This window comes from Psammomys obesus, unplaced genomic scaffold (assembly GCF_907164565.1).
Source record: "Psammomys obesus unplaced genomic scaffold, mPsaObe1.curated_primary_1811, whole genome shotgun sequence".
Taxonomy (NCBI): Eukaryota; Metazoa; Chordata; class Mammalia; order Rodentia; family Muridae; genus Psammomys; species Psammomys obesus.
Window position 1 is genome coordinate 7,937,376 of NW_026596240.1, and position 9,415 is coordinate 7,946,790.

Genomic DNA, 9,415 nt, shown 5'->3' on the forward strand with positions numbered 1-9,415 from the left:
TTCTTTCTTTCTTTCTTTCTTTCTTTCTTTCTTTCTTTCTTTCTTTCTTTCTTTCTTTCCTTCTTTCCTTCCTTCCTTCCTTTCTTCCTTTCTTCCTCTCTCTCTCTTTATTTATTTTTATTATTATTTATTATAATTTATTCATTTTGTATCCTGGCTGTAGCCCCCTCCTTAATCTTCTCCAAATCCTAACCTCCCACACTCTTTTTCCCCTATTCCCCTTCCCTAGTCCACTAATATGAGAGGTCTTCACCCCTTCTATCTGACCCTAGCCTATAAGGTCTCATCAGGACTGGCTACATTGTCTTCCCCTGTGGCCTGGCAAGGTTGCTTTCTCAGAGTGAGGTAATCAAAGAGCTGGCCACTAGGTCCATGTCAGAGATATCCCTTATTTCCCTTATTAGGGAACTGAGCTGCCTGTGGGTTACAGATGAGCAGGGCATCTATGTCTTTTCCATGCATGGTCCTTGTACTCACAAACCAAATCCAAGAAGACATCAAAGATATCACCCACAGTGAACAAGTAGGCTTCATTCCAGGCATGTAGGGTTGGTTCAATATACAGAAATCCATCAATGTAATCAACCATATAAACAAACTGAAGGAAAAAAAAAAAACATTTGATTACCTTCTTAGATACTGAAAAAGCATTTGACAAAACCCAACACTCATTCATGATTGAAGTCTTAGAGAGATCAGAGATACAAGGCACATACCTAAACATAGTAAAGTCAATATAAAACTAGCCTGTAGCCAACATCAAACTAAATGGAGAGAAACTTAAATCAATCCCACTGAAGTCAGGGACAAGGCAAGGCTGTGCACTCTCTCTGTACCTCTTCAACACAATACTTGTAGTCCTAGCTAGGCAATAAGACAACTAAAGGAGATCAACGGATACAAATCGAAAGGAAGAAGTTAAAGTATCACTATTTGCAGATGATATGATAGTATACATGAATGATCCAAAAATTCTACCAGAGAACTCCTTGTATTACATGTTCATAATACTGTTCATCATGAAAGGAAATCCGGATAGCAACTCAAACGGCAGATATCGCGGGAGGGCTGTTACTGGCTTGCTCCCCCGGCCTGCACAGCCTGCCTAGGCATAGATTCCAGGACCGCCAAGCCAGGAATGGGAGGACCCACAGTGTTCTGTGTCCGCTCCCATTGCTTAGTGATAGCGAAATTGCCTTACACGTGGCTATCACTGAGGCATTTCCTCAACTGAGGATCCTTACTTTCTGATGACTCTAGCTCATGTCAACTTGACGTAAAACCAGTAAGCAACTGTATCCAGATGTGTACAGGCCTCCATTGTGAATAAACATATACAAATAAACAAATCTTCACAAGACATACCCAGTAAGATGAAATATTTATTAGCAGATATTAATTTATCAGAAATATTCAACAAATAAGACATGGAAAATATATGAGGTGATAATACACTTAGCCAGATTTGAATACTAAAGAATGTATTTAAGTACAGAAGTATCACATGGTATACAATAAATATAGAAAAATGGTAAAACACACAAGCAAAAACTGCTGAAGAGAAGTTTTGCTGAACTCAGCAATATTCCTCTCCATCATGAGACCACAAACTTGATCCTTTCTGGGGATTGCTGTTAGGCCCAAGACACTGAAGAGCTGCAAAGGGGGCTTGCTGGGTGATAAGTGGTGGAAGCCTGGCATGGTGGTGCCACCACGAGGCCCTGACTTCAGGGAGGTGCACACTGGGAATTTCTGAAGCCTCAAATGGCACCTGCTATGGCAAGTGTCTCTGTATCACCTGCTGTCTCAATTTGGTTGGAGAGAAGAACAATGAGTGAGGTCAAGTATCAGCTCACAGTAATTTGTCTTATGCTGTCAGAGGATACTTTAGAAGCCTCGGCTGTAGATGAACTCTGTATTGGACGTAGGAAGTAGCCAACCTGTCACTCAAGGGTTGTCCATTAGTGCAACTATTAGGTGACTATGAGGGTTCTCTGGAGAATTTCTGATTTATAACTTAAAAAATGTAAGGGAGGCAGGAGGCAAGATTTTCAGATGTGACCACTTTCCTGGCCACATACAGGAGAAGCCCTGCCTTAGAAGAAGAGCTTATCGGGGTCAGCGGGCCACTCTCAGGGCACACGCTGCCTCTGCTTCCCTTGCAGTAACGGCCTCACCAAACTACATGCATGTCTGTGCTTTGTGATCTCCAGGGTATAAGGAAGACTTACAAATAGTGAACAGATAGTTAGCTATAGGAGTTTCCTAAAAAGAATCAGATGAAGTTTTCCCGAGGAAAAGACATAAAATGAATCATAATGCAGAAAGTTCCCAAGAATGCAACATGCAGACACCCAAACCCAAAAGTTAGAGAGAATGACAGTGATTGCAGCAATCTACTCAGCTTTGCTGGATCTGTGTTAAGTAGCTGTGCCGGCTTCATGACTGTCGTCATCTCCAGTGGCTATGGCTGGGCCAAAAGAGTTCATGGATGGGTTGATGATTGATTGGTGTGTATTATAATTTTCTTTTGGTAGCCTATACCAAAGATACTATAATGTAGGGGTAACGGGATATGCTGGCACCAGATTTAATGTCCATTTGTGGAGAACAGTCTTGAAGACAGACTGGATTGCTCCTATCTGGCCCCTTTGGCCAAAAAACTCAATTAGATATAACCCATTCCCAGTACTGGAAACTTCATTTGGTGACCAAGATGTACAACTGGGGATGCATTTCCCCCATTATCTGATGATTTCAGTTTCTTTCATATATGCATTATTTTAAGAAGCTTCTAATGTGCTATGTTTTCATACTAGACCTCAAATCTTTCTTAATTTTAGCTGTCTCTCCTGAGAGTTTCTCCCTGTCCCACTCTTCCCTTCCTCTCTGGGTCTCCTGTTCCAGATCCCTCAAGGTCACCTGATATTCACCAACCCTTCAGGAGCTATTCAAATGGGTTCTTTTCTTACACTTTGTCTCAGTGTTGAATGGGAGTGGTAGATGAGACTGTTTTTTTCAATGCACAAGTATTGGAGTGCTGTAAAAATGGCTCAGTTGCTGCTCTTTTAGAGGAACTGAGTTACTAGCACCCAAGTGGGGGAGGTGGCCCACGACTGCACACCTTACCTCAGGAAATCTGTTGCCAAATTTGGCCTCCACAGCACTGCAATAATGCTACAATAATATACACCAATAAAATTACTAACTATTTAAAATACAGACTTAATTCTACTTAATAGCAGAGAGATACATTAAAATTTCACATAAAATACTAGACCATGTAGTTTAAATAAACTTTAAAAATGATGGCATCAAATCTGAGATGAAAACCTGCATTTCTCCAAAATATTCACAAGAGGGCACCATAAGCTCATGCTAGAACCTGCAACCCTCTGGCCTTCCTTTCTGTTTCGGGTGCTGCCTCAGATTTCTCTGCCCACCTGGTCTAAGGACCTCCAAGCAGGGCCTGACAAGAGGCAGCAGAGTACGTGTGCTAGCTCCTTGAGTGTGCCCCTGTACTTTTTAGCAAGTGGATTTTTACCTACTCTGAGGATCTTTTTCTTGGTTTTCAAACTGAGATCTTTCCTGAAACCTGAGATCAGCTACTACTGCATATTTTCATTTCTACTTATCTATATATTGTGGGAGGCGTAGTGTGCGCATGTGTTGCTCTTGGAGGACAGAAGAGGGTGGAGTTATAGGTCGTTGTGAGATGTGCAAAGTGGAAACTCAAAACCGAGCTGCAGTAGGGTTGTTTTATTACTAACTCAACACTAACCAGACACAATGGGAAGAGAGAAACTCAACTAAAGAAACGCCTCCATCACATTGCCTGTAGGCAGCTCATGGGGCATTTTATTTATTGCTAATTGGTGCTAGAGGGCCAGCCTAATGTGGGCAGTCAATCCCCAGGAAGCAAGTGGCCTTGGAGTGTATGAATTTGTCTGGGCTCATACGCCATCATGGTGGGAAAGCTATGACTGTGTTCCTGGAGTTCTTGTATAGCTGGGGCTCCTCACATCATATTGGATCAAGAAACAGAGAGAAGTAGGTATGGATGCTCCACAGGCTTTGTCATTCCTTTCATGTAGTTCCGGTCTGTAGTGTGATGCTACTTATCCCAGAAGGTTCTTCCCTTCCCAGCAATGCCCCTCTGGAAATGTCTTCACAAGTACGCTCAGAGGGATGTTTCTGCAGCAATTCTAAATTCATCCAAGTTGCTAAGAAAGAATATTTTTTTCTTTTTACAACTGGAATCAAAGATGTGGTGAAGAGAAAGGGGACATTGTATAAGTTTCCCACAGGATGACTGTGTCCTGCACTTGTCACAAACTTGGCGGTGCACAAGTTCCTTATCTTGTTCCTCTTGCTAGCCAACAAAGGAGTCACTGGTTAAGGCTCACAATTTGTAACATTTGCAGTAACATCTATCCATGGTACTTTAAACACAGTGTGCATTATAAACACAAGGTATAGTGTTCCTGCCTGCCATACACTGAACACAGAGCAGATGGAAAGAGTGTAATAGTTATCCAGAAAAAACACCTGGCCAAGGATGAAAGACATGGTTTTATTGACCCATCTCCTTGAGCCGTTAATTTTCTCTTACACACATACAATTTTTTAAATCCTCAATAATAAATCTTTGTTTTACTACTGGTTTTATAGTGAGGAAGTTTTTTGTTGTTGTTGTTTTGTTTTTAATTACACTTTATTCACTTTGTATTCCCCCCATAAGCCCCTCCCTCCTCCCTTCCCGGTCCCACCCTCCCTCCCTCTTCTTCAGGCATGCCCTTCCCCAAGTCCTATTTGTCATAGCCAGAAGCTGGAAACAGCCCAGATGCCCCTCAACTGAAGAATGGATGCGAAATTGTGAGAAAGTTTTTTACACAGTAGAATTCAAGGAATTGGCTGCTAAACCAAGGAAGTGCCTCGGCGCCCTCTGCTGGAAGCAACGATCCATGGTCCTTTGAGTGCTGGAGGTGGGGAGTTTCAGATTAGAGATCTCATTTCAATGGTCATATTCAAGCATGGGTATCAAAAGAAGCCTTACGTTTCAGTCTCTGATTTTTCGATAACTTCAAAAACTCCCAGGACACTTGTCTGTCCCAGAGATGCTCCCCTACTAATTTTTTTGGCTCTCCAGGTCCTTACCCTCCTTGCCCACCCCTGCCTTTCCCAACCCCGACCCCCACCCTACATTCCATACATCTGGTCCCAGCCCTCTTTACCGTCAGCAACCCTCTCCAACATGGCTCTCTCCTTCCTTCTAGTTCAGATGACTATCTTATTTCTGCTTATGCATGAGATTCAAGCATCCACCCATCAGCCCTCCTTGGCTTCTTTGGGTCTGTGGGATGTCACATGGTTATCCTGTACATTATAGCTAAAGTCCACTTCTAAGGGAGTACATACCATGCATGCCTTTTGAGGTCTGGATTAGCTTTCTTAAGATGATTTCTTTAGACACATCTTTCTTTAATTTTTTATTATAAAAATTATGAATTTAATCATAGCATACATTTATGTTACTATAATAATGCTTAACTACTAATAATTATAATGAAAGTAAATTTCTATCTCTTTGACAATGAGTCTATAGTAAAGTGAAGGTTTTTGTTTGTTTTTTTAGTTTGTTTTATATTTTGAGACAGAGTTTTCAAAAACAAAAAAAGATTACCTCCAGGGTACAGGGTCAGCTTTGAGGGGGTGGAGTGGGGCTCAGGGAAATGGATCAGTTTTCTCCTTCCTTCGGTGTGCCCAGAAGAATAGCCAGGCAGGTCATGGTGGGTTATCATTTAGAGCAGCAGTTCTCAACCCGTGGGTTTGACCACTTTGGGGAAAATGACCCTTTCAAAAGGGTTGCCCAAGACCATGGGACACATGGATATTTACAATACAATTCATAGCAGTTATGAAGTAACAACAAAATAAATTTACGGCTGTGTCTACCATAACAGCGTTAGGAAGGCTGAGAGTCTTTTAAAGGTATGTGTGGTAAGGTAGAAGACTCTGTAGGGCTAGCCAAATTAGGCTTCTTTTTACCTTCTCATATTCAATCACAGTCTGACCTTTTATCATCTATCTATGTATCTATCATCTATGCATATAGATGATATACCACCTATGCATATACACCTATGCATATGTATGCATATGCATACATATATATGCAACTATGCATATACCACCTACCTATATTTATAGAAAACAAGGTGCTGTGTAGTTCAGTTAGTTTCAAACTTGTGATTCATCTGCCTCTGCTTCATCAGTGAAAGGATTACAGATTTGTGTCACCACACCCATTTTCCATTTTTATAAAGAAAATTAGTATCACAGGCCACAGAGATTTCTGTGCTGGGTAATCTATGTCAACTTGATATAAGCTAGTCATCTGAGAGGAGGAAACCTCAATTAAGAAGATACCTCCATAAGATTAGGTTGTAGGCAGGCCTATAAGGATGTTTCTTTTTTAGTTTAAATTTATTTATTTATTATTAATTACAGTTTATTCACTTTGTATCCCAACTGTAGCCCCTTCCCTCATTCCCTCCAAATCCCACCCTCCCTCCTTTATCTCCTCTTATGGCCCTCTCCAAGTCCACTGATAGGGGAGGTCCTCCTCCCCTTCCATCTGATCCTAGCCTATCCGGTCTCATCAGGACTGGCTGCATTGTCTTTCTCTGTGGCCTGATAAGACTGCACCTCCCTCAGAGGGAGGTGATCAAAGAACAGCGATTAATGAGGACAAGGGTGTACAGGGGTGACACCATGAGTCTGGTGGTACTAGGTTCTATAAGAAAACAGTCTGAGCAAGTCAGGAGAGGCAAACTCATTAGCACCTCCCCTCTGTGGCCTCTGCATCAGCTCCAGCCTCCAGGGCCCTGACTGTTTGATTTCTTCCGGACCTGGCTTCCTCTGATAATGAATACTGAGGCAGAAGTATAAACCAAATAAACCCTTTTCTCCCCATCTTGCTTTTTGGACATGGTGTTTCATCACAACAGTAGAAACTTTAACTAAGATAGATTTTATCAAAAGATAATATTAAAACGATTAAAGTGCAGACCAGAGAAACCAAAGTAATGTGCAGAATATTTTATTTAGCTCATTAAGAAGGGGAACCAGGAGGAAGTCAGCAGAGCTATGAAAATTATACAGCAGAATTACTAAATGAGTTGGCAAATGATCGTAAAACTTGTGTTTCTACCAGTGGAGCAGGGAAAGGTCTATGTCCACAATATGTGGGTTTGTCTATAAAACACAGGGGAAAGGTCTATGTCTACAATATGTGGGTCTGTCTATAAAACACAAGTTCCTTATGTTGTTATCAGTTGTCTACAATTTACAGAGTTATAAAACAGATCAAGACAACAACAACCCAAAGAATATTATTGCTATTGGCTATTCACCAAAGAAGACTACTGGGCATAGTTTAAGCCATTAGAAAGTCCTTATTAACTAGCCAGCAAAAACACTGGATGTTCTGGATCCCACTGTAGCATTGATCCTCTATCAGGATGACCTTTTAAGCACAAAAGCCATGTTCTGGGTTGATGTACTTCAATTAACAAGAACAGTTAGCAAGAAGTGGAACTACAGAAGCCAGAAAGCAAGGCTAGTGCATTTTGAGACTTTCTCAGAACTATGTGGACTTTGATAGCTTAGGCCTTTGTTTCAGTTTTGGCAGGTGCTGCTGTCTACATGCTGATTTTTTATAACCTGAATGGTATTTCCATCACGGAGTCAGTAGTGCTAAGGTCTGGGACCAATTAAGGTCTAGAGTCTACACTATTCCCTCTTAGACCTGGAATCACAAGGTAGGTTCCACGTTTTTGCTTTAGTATAATTTTTCTTTTCTTCATTTCTTTTCTATTCTTATCCTCCCCCTTTTCATTTTTCTTTGTATTTTCTCTACTCCTTTTTCCCCTTCTTCCTTCCTAGCCTTTAATAGTCAAAGGCTTAGTTCTTGCACTTAAGGAAAGAGAAATGTTCATCCAAAAATTGGTGCCTGTAGAGGAAAGCGGAAGCCAACAGAGAAGGGCTCTCCCCAGACCCTGAAACTATCCCAGAAGGGCTCCCCTTCGCTCAATATCCCTGTCCCCAGGGAAGTAGCCCAGAGGAAAGTGTCGCTGAGTTTCAGGCAATGAAATGCAATGCTGATGACTTCTTTACGTTTAGCATGTGTCAGACGCTGTTTGCAAACACTTTATCAGTTAACTCCACTTAACCTTTCTTTTGGCCCAAGGCACCCCAATCCTTGTTGCACTCTTCTGCAAGTGAGACTGTTGACTTCTTAGGTTGTTGGCTCGCTAATTCCCTTGCTGATCCCATGAGATCCAAACTGAGTTTAAACAAATCGACCCCAGTCCTCCAGATCAAAAGAAGCTGGTATTGTTGGACATCATGGGAAGCAGGGACTTGCAACCTGCATGAGCAGAAATTTGCAACCTATATTGCCACCTTTCCTGCATGTGCCTCCAGCTCTTTTGACTTCGTTGGAGGTCAAGAAAGTGCACCTTTTGTGGAAATCCATGAATGTTAGAGTGCCCTGCCCTTGCAGCTCCAGCCTACTGGACCAGCGACGGAACTTGTCTGGAGATTTCAGGCTCAGAATTGATGATTTTCTTAGTGGGTCTAGAACCACCTGGAGATCTCTGTTTAGATCGCTGTTTACTCACTCAGTGATGACAGGTGTTCCATCTTGCCAAGAGCAGGCATCCATCAGGTCAAGGGACAAAATGAGGAGCATTATCAGGGAGCAGCAACAAAAAAGAATACTCCTAGAGAAATCTTGATGCTAGGATTCTCATTTGGAAGCTGTATGGAGAAAGCATACGAATTTTATTGGGCTGGAAAGAAGATTGTGAGCCCCTGAGCAGAGAAATGGTAGTTAACCTTTTAGTGAGGACATAGCTGAACATTTGATAAATTAAAAACAAAACAAACAAAAAACCTCCAAGTGCAGTGTTGCCTTCCAAGCATCAGTAAACCTCACTGATTTAGAGTGCCCTCTGGTGGCTGTTTAGGGAAACATGTAATTTCAACGTTTGTAGCTAAAAGCAAGGGGTTTGATTAAAATATGGAGAAAAAAAGAAAGAGTGATACACAAGATGGAGGAAATGAAGAATAGGAAGGAATAAGCCGGAAATTCATGAGATCTTTTTAAGAAGCAGGATCCAGCGGGATAGTGGCCACATATCTCTTTAATACCAGCACTCCAAGGGCAGAGGTAAGCGGATCTCTTCTGAGTTTGAGGCTAGGTTGATCTATAGAATTATAGGACAGCCAGGGCTACACAGAGAAACCCTGCGTAAAGATAGATAGATAGATAGATGATAGATAGATAGATAGATAGATAGATAGATAGATAGATAGATAGATAGATGATAGATAGATAGATAGATAGATG